General features: G+C 38.8%; 1 protein-coding gene and 1 long non-coding RNA gene across 2 annotated transcripts in view; both read left to right on the top strand.

Annotated features, from left to right (window-relative positions):
* LOC119795110 (major histocompatibility complex class I-related gene protein-like) overlaps positions 1-17,990 on the top strand; it is a 45,083-nt gene that overhangs the window by 9,219 nt on the left and 17,874 nt on the right. The window lies entirely within an intron of this gene.
* LOC119795048 lies at positions 15,156-16,937 on the top strand. Its single transcript, XR_005282282.1, has 5 exons — positions 15,156-15,202; positions 15,292-15,318; positions 16,457-16,568; positions 16,759-16,776; positions 16,889-16,937. It is a non-coding gene; the product is annotated as an uncharacterized LOC119795048 (long non-coding RNA).

Below are 17,990 nucleotides of genomic sequence, written 5' to 3'. Positions count from 1 at the left end.
CCATACATAATGAACAGTGTTCTGATAAACGTAACTATAATATCCACATGGACAAAATACAAAATTACACTTCTACAGTCAAATATGATGTTAAATCTTCATTTTAGACATTGTGTGCTGTTCAAATTCAGCACAGAAATTGATAGATCGGGCACAATGATTGAATAAAGGGCATACAAATTCTGGCATTTATTTTCAATATCAAAAAATTTAGAAAAATACAAATTTGTCACATTTACAGTGTGTAAAGTTTAGTTGGGAAGCTTTCTTATGTTACTGGAAATACAATACTTATAAGGCATCCATAATCATTCTCAAATGCATTCCTTCTTGGATTTATTCTTAATTTTTTATAAAAAATATTGTTGATATGTTTGTTTTTATATTCTGAATCCATTATGCCCTCATTAAAACATCGAAGAGGTGCCTAGAATTTCCTTCTTTCAAAAATTAGAAATCTCCTGTCCAGGATTGATGCTGAGAAACTAGTCCATGCATTTGTTACTTCAAAGCTGGACTATTGTAATTCTTTACTATCAGGAAGTCCACAAACTGTAGTTAAAAGCCTTCAGCTGATCCAAAATGCTGCAGCCAGAGTTCTGATGAAAATTAAAAAGAGAGATCATATCTCTCCTATCCTGGCTTCTCTTCATTGGCTTCCTGTTAAATCCGGAATAGAATTTAAAATCCTCCTTCTCACATATAGAGCCTTAAATGGCCAAGCTCCATCTGATATCAGAGATCTGATTGTTCCTTATGTTCCTAACAGAGCACTTCGCTCTCAATCTGCAGGTGTGCTAGTGGTTCCTAGAATTTCTAAAGCTAGAATGGGAGGCAGATCTTTTAGTTATCAGGCTCCTCTCCTGTGGAACCAACTACAAGTTTTATTCCATGAGGCAGACACCCTGTCTACTTTTAAGGCTAGGCTTAAAACTTTCCTTTTTGATAAAGCTTATAGTTACAGTGGCTCAGATTATAGGTATGCAGCAATAGGCTTAGACTGCTTGAGGACATAGGGACCCTTTTTCATCATTCATCATTCCATCTCTGTTCTCTCATTCTGCAGTATTTTTTAGTTCAACCTCTAAATTTATGCTCCCTCTGTGTTTTCTCATTGTAGTGCCTTCATCTGATCTGTGCCTGTTTGGCTGTGACTCCATCCTGGAGAGAATCAACGCTTTTGTTTATAGATTTTGGATCCTGGCCTGTTTTTCAGTGTAGTCCTGGCTGCTCACATTGAGCCTGGTTCTGCTGGAGGTTTCTTACTGTTAAAAGGGAGTTTTTCCTCTCCACTGTCGCTACAAGGATGCTTAGTGTGAGGGATTGCCTTTGAGTCATCAGTCGATACAATCAGCATGTTTTTCCCTAGATAAAAAACGTTGAACCAATCTGACTGTATAACCTGGTTGAATTGTAGTAGACGTAGCAGAAACAACTTTTACATTAAAACAAGAGAACAAGTTTTGAACTTAAGGAAATAGGTGCAGTTTCAATAGAAAATTGAAATATTAAAATAATAAAAAAATGCTAATAAATGTCTAAAAATAAAAACATAGAGCATGATTTAACATATTTTATATTAAACACTTTTGGATAATAATTAACTCAAAGGGACAAAGTTTACTTACAGTTTCATCAACACCTTCTGGGTATTTGATTAACCCAGTAGTAAATGACATGGCTGGCAGCTTTTTTTTTTTATTGGCTCAGAACAAACTCCAAGAACATCCAAGAACTTCTTATTTCTCTAGAAACAGACATTGAAAAACAACATCTGAAACCTACAATGAGGATATTAACCATAATTCTCCTGGTAATCCGAGGAACAGTGGCAGGTGAGAAAGAATTAAATTTTAGGATAAAGAATCAAGGTTAAGTGTAACTCAAACAATGTTTTGCCTTTTTGAATGTAAGGTCAGCTGAAGACGAAGGTGATAACACGAAGTTTTAGAGCCATAGACATTTTTGTTTTTAAAAAATTACGGGAATGAAATCATTACATTACAAGAATAAAGTCGTGATAATGTCAGAGTAAAGTTGTAAATCTTACAAGAAAGACTTGTATTTTCATTGTAAAAGAAGCTTTGATATAATTATTAAGATCAGCCGTAGCCTTGGCTAAATACATATGAACATTTTTATAATCAAAAGAGAGAATAAGATTTGACCACAAACTACTCAAATAGAGTAGTCGCCTGTTCAGCCAGGCCAATGATTTCAGAGACATAGACAGGCTATCAAAAGAAGCCACATGAACCCCAAACAACCCGTTAGTCCGTTTCAATTTGCATGTTTTCTAAGCAAAAATAAGGCTTTGTTCGGCTACTGTACAAAGCTTTAAACTCAACGCTATTTCAGACATTTTGAGTTCAAAAGCTTCCTGGATGGGAAGCGAGATGTCTTCAAACTTGGAAACAAAGTCCAATAAAATAGAAAAAACAAAATAAAATAATACCTAAAAAAAAACTTAATGTCTGGAAAAAAACAGACCCTGATTAAACATACTTCATATAAAAGATTTTTGGGTAATAATTAACTCAAAGGGACAAAGTTTAGTTTCAGTTTGATCGACAACCTCTGAATGTTTGATTAACCCAGCAACAAATTACGTGGATATCCATTTTTTTTTTGTTTTTTTTTGTATTGTCCCAGAACAAACTTGTCCGTGAACTCCTTATTTCTCTAAATGGTGTTCAAAATGTTGAAGAGTGACACTGAAAAATTTTTAAGCTCTATTACGACATAAACACAACAACAATTCTTCAATAATCTCTAAATTTCAAAAAAAAAAAAAAAGCAATACTGTGCTCAGCCATTTTGGAAGCGGGACATCAACTGTTCTTTTTTTTAATCTGCATTTCAGCTTGTTCTGTTGATCACTGCCCCTCGCTGTGGTTTTGGATCTGTGTACGTTCAGCCAATTCATGGACTTCATGCAGTCTAGTTTCTGCTTACTATAGTTTGGTTTCAAGGCAACCATGTTAACGAATAAATATCTCAGTAGACACAATGAGAAACCATGTTATAGCTTCAAAGACGAAATCATGGATTCTGACTTAACAGATGTGATAGCAGCTGTTACATTACTAGTGTCATGATGGGAATTAGTGCTAGCCCAAGATGCAGAAACACTCACGGAGAAACAGGGTAAAAGTCCAAAAGAGTTTATTGTGGCTCAAACATGAGTAGTGGGAAAGGAACAGTTCAGGCAGGAGGCTGATTCACTGGGGTCCATGCACGGAATGGGTAATGGCTGGATAACAGAGATCTTGAGGAGCTAGGCCTCTAGCTTCAGGCTAGCGTGGCAATCCTTGAGTTGAGCTTCCAGCTCACTGCAGAGAACAAGGGGATACACGAAGGACTCTAGGAACTGATTCTTCGTAGGAACCTCCAGGGAAACTCCACATAGGAGTCTTCAGGTTTCACCACGTAGGAATCTTTGGTTGGCTCACCAGGGCAGATTAGCTGGTTAGTTCTCCTTTGAGCTTCAGGCTTGAAACTGGTCACCAGTGATGCAACTCTTCCAGAGCTGCAGGCCAGAGACAGGTTGTCTGAGAGACTGCTCTTCCAGAGCTTCACGAGGAGACAGGAGGATAAGCTCATCCAGAGCTTCTCAAGGAGACAGGATTCCTGTGAGGCAGAAACAAGGAAGAGTTAGAATCAGATCTCAGCCTAGAAACAACCAAGACTCAGTCTATAGCAGAAGGTTCAGGAAGCTAACCAACTAAGATCAACACTGCGGCGTAGAATCCAGGTCTGAAGGTAGCTTAAATACTGTGGTCCTCCTGATTACTAGATCAGCCACAGGTGTATGAGAGGCTCAGCTTCAGGAGGACCCACGGCGCACTCTGCTGGAGGCAGAGGGTAATCTCCAGAACCTGACAGTGACTCCAGCCCTAAGAGAAAGAGACAAAAGAGAGCAGAAGAGGATCCTCGGCGCCCTCTGGTGGGCAAGCCTGAGGATCCCAACAGAGCCCCCCCCTCAAGGGCGGATTCCAGACGCCCCCTGAAAAAAAAAAGTCCAAAAAACAAAAAACAACCCACCAAGGGCGGGCGGAGGGGGCACTAGGGTGAGGAGGGCCAGAAACAAAAAAACAGAGTCCAGAAAACAAAAAACAACCCACCGAGGGCGGGCGGCGGGGGCACTAGGGCGAGGAGGGCTAGAACCAACAGAAAATAGAGTCCAGAAAACAAAAAACAACCCACCCAGGGTGGGCGAAGGGGGAAACAGGCCAGGAGGGCAGAAAACAAAAACAGAGTCCAGAACAAAAAACGATCCACTTATGGTGGACGACAGCAAAGGAAAACCCAAAAACTTTCTTGGGCACAGTCTCTGGTGGCCGGCCGAGGGACCGGCAGCGGGACAGATTCTCTGGTGGCCTGCCGTGGGGCCGGCTGCAGGACACAGTCTCAGGTGGCCTGCCGTGGGGCCGGCTGCAGGACACAGTCTCAGGTGGCCTGCCGTGGGGCCGGCAGCAGGACACACTTTCAGGTGGCCTGGCGTGGGGCCGGCAGCAGGACACACTTTCAGGTGGCCTGGCATGGGGCCGGCAGCAGGACACACTTTCAGGTGGCCTGCCGTGGGGCCGGCTGCAGGACACAGTCTCAGGTGGGCTGCCGTGGGGCCGGCAGCAGAGGCGTAGTAGCGGCCCAGAAGGCCGACCGTTGGAACGGTGGCGAGGCCGATTCTCAGGGGGCCTACCACTGGGCCGGAGGCTAGCCCGATGCTCAGGAGGCCGACCACAGGGCTGGGAGCGAAGCCGCGTCTTAGGAGGACCATCGCCGGGCCGGAAGCAAGGCAGAGGTTCAGGAGGCCGGCCGAGGATCCGGTAACGGAGCACAGTCTTAGGTGGCCGGCTGAGGAGCCGGGAGCGAAGCTGACGCTCTGGGGGTCTGCTGCGAGGTCGGAGGCGAAGCCGATGCTCTGAGGGTCTGCTGCGAGGTCGAAGCTGAAGCCGACGCTCCGGGGGTCTGCTGCGAGGTCGAAGGCGAAGCCGATGCTCCGGGGGTCTGCTGCGGGGCCGGAGGTGAAGCTGATGCTCAGGAGGTCTACTGCGGGACCGAAGGTGAAGAAGCTTCTCAGGAGGAAGATGTCCAATCTTCAGTAGGTACCCCCACGGGGTACCCCGTCCCCTCCTCGGCCGCTCAGGCTCTGTAGCGACCGCCGACTGCGGTTCTGGGGGAGGCTCAGGGGAGACCATCGAGAGTGACTCTGGAGGAGACTCTGAAGAGACCGTCGAATGTGGCTCTGGAGGAGGTTCTGAAGAGGCCGCCGACTGCGGCTCTAAAGGAGGCTCTGGGGAGAACGTCAAATGCAACTCTGGAGGAGGCTCTGGGGAGACCCTCGGATGCAGCTCTGGAGGAGGCTCTGAGGAAGCCGCCGGCTGCGGCTCTGGAGGAGGCTCTGAGGAAGCCGCCGGCTGCGGCTCTGGAGGAGGCTCTGAGGAAGCCGCCGGCTGCGGCTCTGGAGGAGGCTCTGAGGAAGCCGCCGGCTGCGGCTCTGGAGGAGGCTCTGAGGAAGCCGCCGGCTGCGGCTCTGGAGGAGGCTCTGAGGAAGCCGCCAGCTGCGGTTTTGGAGCAGGGGAGCCCGCCAATTGCAGTTCTGGAACAGGGGAGCCCGCCGCTTGCAGCTCCCGATCAGGAACAGGTGAAACCACCAAATCTGGTTCAGTCTCTGGTGCTGGTGGGACCACCGACTGTGGTTCCACCCCTGGAAACGGAGGGACCACCCATGGAGGCTCAAGTTCAGTCTCAGTGGTGGCCTGAGGCGTCGGTGGAGGGTCCTTGGTGATAGGTGGCCTCTGCTGAGGGAATCTAGGTGGCACATCTTCACCAACGCTAAAATCTGAAGCCCTTCTAACCTCTAGCTCAGGGGTTTCAAGAGGGCACAGGACAAGCTCAGGTGTCTCTGGCGCTAGGCAAAACAACCCGCTAATGGGCACAGGCACTGGGGGAGCTGCCCCGCTAATGGGCTCAGGCACTGGGGGAGCTGCCCCGCTAATGGGCTCAGGCACTGGGGAAGCTGCCCCGCTAATGGGCTCAGGCACTGGGGGAGCTGCCCCGCTAATGGGCTCAGGCACTGGAGGAGCTGCCCCGCTAATGGGCTCAGGCACTGGAGGAGCTGCCCCGCTAATGGGCTCAGGCACTGGGGGAACCTGACCACTAATGGGGACTGGAGCTAGGGAAACTGGACCGCTAATGGGGACTGGAGCTAGGGAAACTGGACCGCTAATGGGGACTGGAGCTAGGGAAACTGGACCGCTAATGGGTTCTGGTACAGGTTTAGCTGGATTGCTAACAGGCTTAGAAGTGGAACTAACAGGTTTGCTAGTGGACGCTAGATCTGGCTGGCTGAGAGAGAAATGAGGTGTCCTGAAAGGGAAGAGGTCATCTCTGTCCCCATAATAAAAATCCCAGAGGTCTACTTCTAGAATGTGGGGAGCATTATCTGGCAAGGATTCTGAGGCCGGAGACGCAGGTAAACCAATTGTCGCCGAAACCGGAAGCACGGTATTACTTCCGGGTTCAGACGCTGGGGAATCAGAATGGCTAATGGGCTGAAAAACTAAAGTTCCTGAAGAGAGTTCTGGTTCTGAAGCTAGGGGAACAGAAACACCACCGGGTTCGGAAACTAAAAGAACAGATGTGTCAGCTGAATCTAGAGAATTATCGGGTTCTGAAGCTACAGGAAACGGTATGCTAACGGACTCTGAGGCTAAGGAAACTGGTTGGCTAACGGGTACAGAAGCAGGAGACAACGAAGAGCAGGTAAATTCAGAGGCTAGAAAAACAGGGTTACTGCCATATTCTGATCCAGGATCTGACTGGCGTGGAGGTCTAGCAAAATGGGGTTTGATTAATGAACCAAAACTGTGCCTATTGACTGAGGGTGCTAACTGTTGATCTGAAAGGTGGCTGATGAGACGAAAGGAGCTGACCTGGCGAGTAGATGGACTGCTTACTGCTGCTGACTGGACTACAGGGAGTACAGAGGCGTCGGACTGACCCACCGGAGAAGGAGTGGAGGCATCAGGCTGAACCACCGGAGAAAGAGTGCCTTTCTTGTCCCGGCGGAGGTTCCTACGCCCAGACGAGGCAGGAGGCAGAGGCGAACCAGTTGCAACAGCAGAAGAAGACTTGGATTTGGTGGTAGGTGGAGATTGTTTGAAAGATATTTTAGAAAAAGCGTCCTCAATATTCCAGTAAATGATGTCTAAGTATCCGGCTAGTTGAAGGTTATGGTAGAGGTCTGGATATTTCTTGAGCTCGGTGAGAATGACGTCGGCTGATGATATCCGTTCACGGGGTGGAGTAATGGTGGAAAGGTCATCTATGGATTGTTTAAAGAAGAGGAGAACTTGATTGAAGGAGTCTGAAGATGTTTCCGCAGGGCTAGCTTGTTGGCCGCAGTGTTCTGTCATGATGGGAATTAGTGCTAGCCCAAGATGCAGAAACACTCACGGAGAAACAGGGTAAAAGTCCAAAAGAGTTTATTGTGGCTCAAACATGAGTAGTGGGAAAGGAACAGTTCAGGCAGGAGGCTGATTCACTGGGGTCCATGCACGGAATGGGTAATGGCTGGATAACAGAGATCTTGAGGAGCTAGGCCTCTAGCTTCAGGCTAGCGTGGCAATCCTTGAGTTGAGCTTCCAGCTCACTGCAGAGAACAAGGGGATACACGAAGGACTCTAGGAACTGATTCTTCGTAGGAACCTCCAGGGAAACTCCACATAGGAGTCTTCAGGTTTCACCACGTAGGAATCTTTGGTTGGCTCACCAGGGCAGATTAGCTGGTTAGTTCTCCTTTGAGCTTCAGGCTTGAAACTGGTCACCAGTGATGCAACTCTTCCAGAGCTGCAGGCCAGAGACAGGTTGTCTGAGAGACTGCTCTTCCAGAGCTTCACGAGGAGACAGGAGGATAAGCTCATCCAGAGCTTCTCAAGGAGACAGGATTCCTGTGAGGCAGAAACAAGGAAGAGTTAGAATCAGATCTCAGCCTAGAAACAACCAAGACTCAGTCTATAGCAGAAGGTTCAGGAAGCTAACCAACTAAGATCAACACTGCGGCGTAGAATCCAGGTCTGAAGGTAGCTTAAATACTGTGGTCCTCCTGATTACTAGATCAGCCACAGGTGTATGAGAGGCTCAGCTTCAGGAGGACCCACGGCGCACTCTGCTGGAGGCAGAGGGTAATCTCCAGAACCTGACAGTGACTCCAGCCCTAAGAGAAAGAGACAAAAGAGAGCAGAAGAGGATCCTCGGCGCCCTCTGGTGGGCAAGCCTGAGGATCCCAACAACTAGAGCTTTAAAATAAATACAGGGATGATGATCAGTTTTCCTTACTTTAAAAAGGTGGGCTGCTAATTAATCTCCAAACATAACAAGCCAACCTTATTTTTTCACAACAATTATCTCTTTTAAAAGATGATATTTTGCAGTACAATAGAATTTACAATTTTAGCACTTCACAACACTTTTCCTCCATGTTTAGTTTCTCTGTGTCTCATAATAGTTTCCAAAGACCATCGTAATCATGTTTTTTGTCAAAGATTTTTCGGGTTCTTGCTTTCTGAATGTTAGTTCAGTAATGGCTTTGAAGCCAATAGACAGGATGATTTAAAAAAAAAAAAAAAAATGGCTTGTAAAGCTGTTCCACCATGAAAAACGGTTCATCCAATGTTATTATTTTTATTATTATTTTTTATTGTCCTCTTTCAATAACAAAAAGCTATTAAAAGTTTATCTTTACGCTCTAAATTCAAAGTATTTTTATAATTCCTTTTCATGATTCTATGTATTACTTTACTTTATTACTATTACTAGTTATTATTACTATATTTGTTCGTATTTTTTAAGAGCTAGATGTGAGATCATAGCTGATTTATTATAGTGATCTGTGGACATAGTCCTGCAGGCTTAGATGTGCTTGTCTTATAGGACAAATATTTCATCACAAAATATTAATTACCAGTAACAGAAAAAATTAAAGAGTCAAGAACCCAGGAAGTAAGAAAGATAAGGGAGAGAAGATCACCTGCTTATAGAGTATGGGGTTTTTTGTTTTTACTTGTAGCCCTGAATAAAAATTGTTTAATGTTGTTATTTTAAAACAAATATTTCTAAAATGTTCTATTATTTGAGTTCCATGGACTTGGTAAAAATTATTTGCAGCTTGTACAGATAAATGTTAACTGTTTGCTTTCTTTTAACTGAGGCTTCTATATTGCTTATATATATATATATATATATATATATATATATATATACTATATATATATACTGTATATATTACAACTGTATTAAAAAAATATATTATTTAATAAGTTTTGACCATATCATTCAAAAAAAGAGTAATGATGGTAAAAAGTAAAGAAATGTGTCTGTTTTCCTCACAGTAACCCACTCTCTGCGGTATTTCTACACGGCATCTTCTGGGATCTCAAACTTCCCTTCATACGTGTCCGTTGGGTTGGTGGATGATGTTCAGATCAGTTACTGTGACAGTATAACCCAGAACAACGTTCCTAAACAGGAATGGATGAAAGAAGTGAGTTCAGAACATCCAGATTACTGGGAGGAGGAAACTGGTGCATGTCTGGATAAACAGCAAATCTTCAAAGCAAACATAGAAATTGCAAAACAACGTTTCAACCAGACTGGAGGTTTGTTCATTATTCATCTTCTACATGTCATATATTCATTAACAACTGTTTTAAAAAAAAGTTTTATTTTGGTTTTTCGCATATTTTCATGTCAATGATTAATGTGCACAGGGTTTTAGGGGGTTGTCAACAGTTTTCATCATTAACACAAGTGTTCCAAATATACACATGGGTGCTGGGAGGTCAAGCTGATGTACACTTTTTTTTTAAATAATGTTCCTTTAGCTCATATTAATGCACATTTTACTGTACTTGGTTATCTGAATTAATGATTTCATCTGTTATTTTTTAAATATATATTTATTTAGAACTTGTTTCAATGTAGCAAGATTTTAAGTACATTTTCAACAATGATTTTACCTAAAAATAGTAAAACGTATTTACACGTACTTAGTTGCAGGCTATGAATAGCGTTGGTTAAAATAAAACATTTTATTTTTTTGTTCACTTGTTACAATGCTTAAAATTGTAAACTATCCCTTAGTTTTAATCTCTTTGCAGGTATTTCTCTGTTTCTCCATTAAGTAAAGTCTTTTCCAGAGTCCCTTCTTTTATTATTTTTTATTATTTTTATTTTTTAGTTTATTAGTTTATTTAACAGGTACAGTGTACAAAATACACTAATCTTAAAAAGAAGAGATGTCTTGCACCAGAGTTTGCTACTGCTAATTTCCATTGTCCCCTGGAAGATTCACACATTTAAAAACACTTTAGAGAACAAACTACATGTCCTAAAATACTAAGAAATACTGTAAATATAAAATATAATCACAGTCAGTGATAGACTTCTTTACAGATTAGCTGGACTCAAACTGACAAAGTTCATTATCATGAATATATTAATAAACTAAAAAAAAAAAAACCAACAATTTAAAACTGTTAATGTCCTTCAATTTATTTAATGAAACATTTGCAGGAAATGTTTTATTTATCTGTAGCCATTGTCTCATTGAACCTTCAAACATTTGGTAAAGTGACCATTTATTGTTTTTCTTGGAACAGTAATAGAAAGTCTGGATTTTTGCTCACAATAGCTTTTTTCGAGGTTTCTGTTTGTTCTATTGAGGCGCTATTTACACTTAAATGATTAATTAATTAATTAATGGATTAATTAATGAAGGCTGTTTTAAAGTCACTGCTATTAATCAAACTCTGTCTCTTTGTCTCAGGAGTTCACGTCTATCAGCAGATGTACGGCTGTGAGTGGGATGATGAGACTGGAGAGGTTAAAGGTTATGATCAGATTGGTTATGATGGAGAAGATTTGATTGTTCTGGACCTGGAGACACTGACATGGATCGCTCCAGTACAACAGGCTGTCATCAGCAAACACAAGTGGGATAATGATAGATATGTTGCAGAGTATGAGCAGTTCTATTTAACTCAGGCTTGTTCTGAGTGGCTGAAGAAGTATGTGAGCTATGGGAGGAGATCTCTGATGAGAACAGGTATTACTAAACATCATGTAGTTTAAAATAAACAGCTATATTTCTGTGTTCTGTTTAAACATTTTTAAGTCTGGTGTTTGTTATCAGTTTTTTTTTGCTCAGTCTCAGTTTTTCACCTATATTAAAAGTATTTTGTTCAGCAATCAAATTATCAGTCTTTGTCGTTTTTGTTTATAAGTTAGTTATTAACAGAATGTTTATCCTATCAATCCTCCAGATCTTCCATCAGTCTCCATCCTCCAGAAGTCTTCCTCCTCTCCAATCAGCTGCTTTGCTACAGGTTTCTACCCCAACAGAGCAGAAATGTTCTGGAGGAAAGATGGAGCAGAGATCCATGATGGTGTGGAGAAAGGAGAGATCCTCCCTAACAATGATGGAACCTTCCAGATGAGCGTTGACCTGAAACTTCCATCATCTGAGGACTGGACAAGATATGAATGTGTGTTTCAGCTCTCTGGTGATAACAGAGACGTCATCACTCTGGAAAAATCAAACATTAGGACTAATGAAGGTAAGACTTTAGTATTATTAATGGGATTTAAAAACAATATGTTGATAAATTGTGTTTTATTTTGTATACATTTGTTGTAGAAACTCAAGTTTGTATTTTTTACTTTGCTTCATGGATTTTTGACGGATTTCATATTCGGAAAACAGAAGAGCAGACAGTGACTTCCAAGTTTTCTCCTTTACATCTGTCTTTGGGGTTAAACTACAGTTGAAAGACAAGTTTTCACATTGTCTTAAAGATTCATGAACAGTCGTCTAAATTGAAAGCCTTTTAGTCACAAAAACAATTATTTTCCACCCTATGTTCACTCATATCTTTAATTAGTTCACTCGATTATTCTTTTTCCATTAGTTTTATCTTCAGTTTTTTCCATATATTGCAGTTGTGGATATATTTTTATATATTGATATATAATAATTCACACTTTATCAAACTAACAGGCCTGTAATGCAGAGCAGCAGGACGAGGAAACAGATCAGGTCCTGATAAAAAGGCGATGGACATTTATTGATATAGCCTACCATGAAAAGATTAATGGCTGAAACAGGTTATCTCTTTGTTTGTTTATTTGAGGCAAACATATGAACCTTTAGATGGATCTCTACCATCTCCTCAGCAGCTACAGGCCAACATCTCCCCCATGATGGGATATCAACCTAAATCAGATTAAATGGACTTGCTGAACAGAAGTGAAAGATAAATTCTTCTAACAAGACTGGACTATTTACAGTGGAAAAATGATGGAGCTCTTACAGTGCAGAATATGTCGGTAACCCTTTAATGCTGACATTAAATTAGTTTATTAAACTTCAAAGTAAAATGAATCCTGACTTCTTTTTAGCTGCAAAATTGGTTTCTTTGCTGGCTGCAGACAAAATGATGGTAAAATGTTTTTGATGTTTTGAAAAAAAGGAAAAACCCTCTAGAGCAGCATGAGGTCTGGCAGCAAAAACATTTATTCAACCTAAAAAAAATCAGCAGACCTGAAAAGAAGCTATGATTCATGTTTAGGCTAAAGTAGGACAGAAAAAGCTCAGTTTAAAAGCCTGCCAGCTCATCGATCAGAAATATTTCATTTAGCTAAGAAGGGCTGCCTATACACAGAGGGGAGAGGGGCTGATGTCTCCTCAAATCAAATCCGCCCCCCTCCCTCCCCTGCCAGTCTGAGCCCCCATTCTAACATCCAATCACCATGAAGGTTACTAATGAGCCCAGAAGTAACCTGGCTGACTATGATGAGACAGATTAGAGTATCAGAGCTGAAGGGGTTAAACTATGATGAAGCTGTGATGTTCTGTGAAATTCATCATAGTGACTCATGTTTTCAGATACTTTAGAAATAATAAAAACTAAACAGAAAAGTATAAATTATTTTTGTTAACAGGAGAATACTTTTCATTCTCCTCATAGTATTAATCAGTCTGTGGAAATGTGTCTAAATCACAAAAGCCTTTAGTTTTGGATCAGCCTCCCTCCGCCTCATTTTAACCTGTGAGGCAGAAAACAGAACAGCTGCTCAGACGGGTAGATCCTTTTGAATCTCTGTGCAAAATTTATAAATTTGAAAAACACCAAAGGAAGAAAAATGCTTGCTGAAATGTTTCATGTTTTATATCAGATGAAACTAAAGAAACCTACATCTCAAACTCTGTAGGTTGTCCTTGCAGCTGCTTCAAATGTTTTCTTCCCCAGGAATTTTGTGATATTTTACAAAGTTTAATCAGTTTAAATGATTTAGTTTCAGGAAACTCCATGGGGATCATTATCGGGGCTATTGCTGTAGTTCTGGTTCTGGTTTTCATCATTGCTGGAGTCATCCTCTGGTGGAAGAAGAGAGATAACGGTGAGAATCCAAAGATATATTCTATGAATCATAAAACTGGCTTATATACTATTTGTTTATATTTCAGCTATTTTTATCGGTTATTTTTATCGGTTGGTGCTTCTGATCAAACATTACATTTTAAGATTTAATGCTTTAATTGATTTAAATGCAAAGATTTTTTTTATTTTACTTTTATAAAAACTATAAATAAATTATGTGCTGTTTTTTTCAGGATATAAGTTAGCAAATAGTGAGTATTACAAATATTTTCATCTTGCTTTGTCTCATAATATTAAGTTGTTCTAGCAACAAATTTTAGGCCAAATAGAAAAAATGTATATTTTATTTTATTTTTCAGCTTCTGACACGTCTTCCGACTCTTCAGATAAATCAAATCCCAAGAAAGTAAGATATTTAAAATATTCTTATAGTTTAATCCCTTAAGGGTCATTCTTTGATTCAATTTTCCACTGGATTTCAGAAGTTTATTTAAAAAAGCCTCATTAATAAACAACAATCTATCTATTTTTCAACTTTCGCCCTTAGTTCTGGCAGCCATCATTGCTGGAGTTGTTTGTTGGAATAAAAGATAATGGTGAGAAACCAAATATATATTCTATGTATCATAAAACCTGCTAACATACTATTTGTTTATATTTCGGTTTTTTTTATCGGTTGGTGCTTCTGATCAAACATTACATTTTAAGATTTAATGGTTTAATTGATTTAAATGCAAAGATTTTTTTATTTTACTTTTATAAAAACTATAAATAAATTGTATGCTTTTTTTTCAGGATATAAGTTAGCAAATAGTGAGTATTACAAATATTTTCATCTTGCTTTGTCTCATAATATTAAGTTGTTCATGCAACAAATTTAAAACCAAATAGAACAAATTTACATTTTATTTTATTTTTTAGCTTCTGAAACGTCATCCGCCTCTTCAGATGAATCAAATACCAAGAAAGTAAGATATTTAAAATATTCTTATAGTTTAATCCCTTAAGGGTCATTCTTTGATTCAATTTTCCACTGGATTTCAGAAGATTATTTGAAAAACCTCCTTAATATGCAACAATCTTTCCATTTATCATTTTTTTAACAGATGAACAGCGAAGGAGAACATTTGAAGGTGAAGACTATCAGCTGAATTCACAATGAAAAAACAGGCTGAGAAAAAGTCTGTAAATCACAACATTAAAAAAACAAACAAAAAACTAAGAATCAATCTTTTAGTGATTTTTCTAATAGCAGTTTATTCATGTTGGTGTTTTCATTGGTTTCTTTGATTCAATTTTCCACTGGAAAAATCTATCTATTTATCAACTTTCGCCCCTAGTTCTGGCAGCCATCATTGCTGGAGTTGTTTGATGGGAGAAAAGATAATGGTGAGAAACCAAAGATATATTCTATGTATCATAAAATCTGCTAACATACTATTGTTTTATATTTCAGCTATTTTTATTGGTTGGTGTTTCTAAGTAAACATGACATTTTAAGATTTAATGCTTTAATTGATTTAAATGCAAAGATTTTATTGTTTCCTTTTATAAATAAATGTTATGCTGTTTGTTTCAGGATTTAAGCCAGCAAATAGTGAGTATTACAAATATGTACATTTATCTTGCTTTGTCTCATAATGTTAAATTGCTGATGTAATTATTTTAAAGTCAAATAGAACCAAATTTACATTTTATTATCTTTTTTAGTTTCTGACACGTCACCTGCGTCTTCAGATGGATCAGATCCCAAGAAAGTAAGATAATTATGATAAAATGTTCTTAAAGTATAATCCCTTTAAGGTCAATCTAAGCAACAATCTGTCCATTTACAATTTTTTAACAGATGAACAGCGAAGGAGAAAATTTGAAGGTGAAGACGATCAGCTGAATTCACAATGAAAAAAAAGGCTGAGAACAAGTCTGTAAATCACAACATGAAAAAAACCCAAAGAATTACTCTTTTGATCGAAACTTTTCTTCTGAGACTTTTCTGTTTTGCAATCATGCTTTAGTGCTTTAACTTGGGATTTAGTTATATGGGTTAATTAAACACAACAGATTTATAAAGCCAGAGTCGGATTCATATTTGTCAATAATGTCAGACTTCTATCAAATATTACATTCATTATTCACTGATTCAGTTCAGTAAAATTTTAATTAATGATTTTTTTATTTATTGATCTTAGTCAATAACTAACTTACACTTATAATTTTCTCCAAGGTCAGTTTTCATAAAGAAAGAGATCATTATACCAGTTTCCATGGTTGTTAGTCACATTTTGTATTGATAATTATTTTTGCACATTTGTTTTACATATATATTTTTTTTTCAATAAAACTCCTCTATTTGGGGACAAGGAAATACAAATTGGCAAATTTTTTAATGGAAACATATGCTTCAGCTGAATAGGTTCTAATTTATTGCAGATAAAATCAATATAATTATTTATGAAATCTCAGGTTTCTCCTGGTTTTTAAAAGATTTTCCATGGTGCTTAAAACTTTATTTACAGGCAGAGAAAGAGCTGTTTATTTGTTCTGTGTTTATAAAATGTATTTTTTGGCTGAGGTTAAAGAAATGGCTGTTTAATCACAAATGAATCAGAAATAGGAGCAGTTTATCAGTGGCTTCACTGAAAACAGTGTTTTTTAATGTCTCACCTTTGCACAGGTACCAAAGCTGTTCTTCATTTAATTCAGTTGGAAATTTTCCAGGCAGAAATGCTTCTAAAACCCTTAGAGCTCAGGAAGTTGACAACATTTAGTTTGTTTTTTAATTCAAAAGCGCACAAGAATGTTTGGATAAACTCAAATCACTGAGTGAAAACTCAGAGCTTAAACAACAGGGTTACTCTAATTTAGGATTAAAATCCAGAAATATTTTTGCTGCAGTTTTTATTCAAAAGGCTTTAATATTTTTCCCCCTATAAATATTTCTCCAAACATTTCCTCCCCAAATTTTGTGAAAACTTACTTGGTTTAATCCAGTTTAAATCCTTTTGTGTCAGGTTCTTCCGAGATATCAACTGCACCCATTATTGGCAGCGTTGTTGGGGGACTTTTACTCCTGGTTCTGGCCGCCATCATTCCTGGAGTTGTTTGTTGGAAGAAAAGATATCGGTGAGAAACCAAAGATATATTCTATGTATCATAAAACCTGTTTACATACTATTTGTTTATATTTCAGCTATTTTTATTGGTTGGTGTTTCTAAGTAAACATGACATTTTAAGATTTAATGCTTTAATTGATTTAAATGCAAAGATTTTATTGTTTCCTTTTATAAATAAACGTTATGGTGTTTGTTTCAGGATTTAAGCCAGCAAATAGTGAGTATTACAAATATGTATATTTATCTTCCTTTGTCTCATAATATTAAATTGCTGGTGTAATTATTTTAAAGTCAAATAGAACAAATTTACATTTTATTTTATTTTTCAGCTTCTGACACGTCATCCGCCTCTTCAGATGGATCAAATCCCAAGAAAGTAAGATATTTAAAATGTTCTTCAAGTTTAATCCCTTAAGGGTCATTCTTTGATTCAATTTTCCACTGGATTTCAGAAGATTATTTAAAAAGCCTCATTAATAAACAACAATCTATCTTTTTATCAACTTTTTTGAACAGATGAACAGCGAGGAGAAGATGATGAAGACTATCAGCTGAATTCAAAATGAAAAAACAGGCTGAGAAAAAGTCTACAAATCACAACATCAAAAAAATGTAAATATCTTCGAATAAATATGTTTGAAACTTTTTTTCTGAGACTTTTCTGTTTTTGCCATCATGCTTTAGTGCTTTAACTTGGGATTTAGTTATATGGGTTAATTAAACACAACAGATTTATAAAGCCAGACTCGGCTTCATATTTTTTTAACAATGTCAGACTTCTAAAAAATAATATATTCTTTCATTATTCACTAATTCAGTTAATTGAAATTTTAATCAGTGATTTTTTTTGTTTGTTGATCTTTATCTCAATCAAATTGTTGGACAGAATATTTCTATCAGGAAAACTTGTTTTTTCTAATAGCATTGTATTCAGTCAATTTTTTTTTTTTAAATCACTGCTGCTTACCTTATGAAGGCTGCACTTTAAAAAATGAAATAGTCTAGAGAGCTGTTCTTAATGAATTTATGTTTGTTTACACTTGTGTATACAAAATGACAAGTCAATAAAGTCATTTTAAGGGATTTTAATGTGACTTTGCTGTTTCTTTGTTATCTTTGTGGTTGGTTAGTTTTTCCACATTTTATTTGAAGACGTATATATACAGTTTTTTCAAAAAGTAAAAGTGATTTTTTTACTCTCCTAACACTTATTTGTATTTTTTAACCATTTCTTTCAGGATGCAAACATGTATTCGGTTTTTAACATGAGAAAAAGGATATTTATAAAAACTTTGACTAAAATCTTCAGTCGACAAATTTAAGACTCCTTTGATTTATAGCAACACAAGGAGGATTTCATTAAACTCTACCAGCAGCCCTCTGCTCCAGTCTAATTATAGGAAGCAGAACATTTAGCTGGAAGTTTTTGCT

Source organism: Cyprinodon tularosa, unplaced genomic scaffold, assembly GCF_016077235.1.
Source record: "Cyprinodon tularosa strain WSP-4 unplaced genomic scaffold, ASM1607723v1 ctg5, whole genome shotgun sequence".
NCBI classification, from domain to species: Eukaryota; Metazoa; Chordata; class Actinopteri; order Cyprinodontiformes; family Cyprinodontidae; genus Cyprinodon; species Cyprinodon tularosa.
Note: the sequence above shows the minus strand (reverse complement) of the source record. Positions and strands in the feature narration are given on the sequence as shown.